Genomic DNA, 980 nt, shown 5'->3' with positions numbered 1-980 from the left:
TCCCCGTTATTTCCAAGCGCGTCCGGACCCTGCGGGTTGCGGTTGGGTCAGGTTCTGCCTCTGTGACATTTCCGTGCCGATAGACCCGCTCATACCGCGACGTCCGTAAAGGTCTGAATGGACGCTCGCGGCTCTGGAGGAATTTCCCAAGAGGAAACTTTTCATCCCAAAACCCGGCGGTTCCCGGAGGCCCGAAAGGGAGGCGTAATCCCGTCTCCGGCGGCGTTTCACCGACGAGCGGGAGGAGAGGACGGTTCACGCGACTGTTCTGCCAACGCCTCGGGGATATTTGGTTTTGGAGAATCCAAGCGCATTTATTTATAACCACTGCAGCTATATTTATAAATATATTTTTTTAAAAAATCTTTTTCCAACAGAAGTTTTGAAGAAGGCTTTAATAATTATTTTTGATGAATTAATGTTTGGAAGAGACTCGCCTCCTGGTTATTGATTCCTTCAGCGTTTCCTCGCCGCCTTAAGTTTCTTTTACCCTCAAAACACCGACAATTTGGGTCTAAAAACCGCCGTCGGAGGGTTGAGACGGCATCGGAGGAAATCCCGAGAGATTCTTTTAATGCCCAGAAGCGCTTATGGACATAAAGGGACGCTGTCAACTTTTTCTTTGACGTTTCGCCTGAAATTTCTGCGTATTATTTGTCGATTTGCAGAGCTGGACCGCTGCCGTGCCTTTGCCAGCGCTGCCCTTCGCCGGGATTTCCACCCTTCCCCTGGAAAAGGTCGCTGTTGCCAAAAAGTCCCTTCGGCCGGGAAACAAAACTTCCCCTTCGGAAGAGAAAAAAATAAATAAATCCGTGGCGCTCACGGTAGCGGGATTTGGTTTATCGAGGGGGAACAAACCGGCGCTCTCGCCGCTTCGGGGAATCACACCTCGATTTTCTTTCCCGACAAACCCGAGGAGAATGTGATCTCTGCTTGGCATTTCCAAAAGAATTTCAACCCGCCTGCGTCCTCTGCGCTTC

The sequence above is a fragment of the Pterocles gutturalis genome, unplaced genomic scaffold (genome assembly GCF_000699245.1).
Source record: "Pterocles gutturalis isolate BGI_N339 unplaced genomic scaffold, ASM69924v1 scaffold18715, whole genome shotgun sequence".
In the NCBI taxonomy this organism is placed as follows: Eukaryota; Metazoa; Chordata; class Aves; order Pterocliformes; family Pteroclidae; genus Pterocles; species Pterocles gutturalis.
This window is presented reverse-complemented; position numbering follows the sequence as displayed.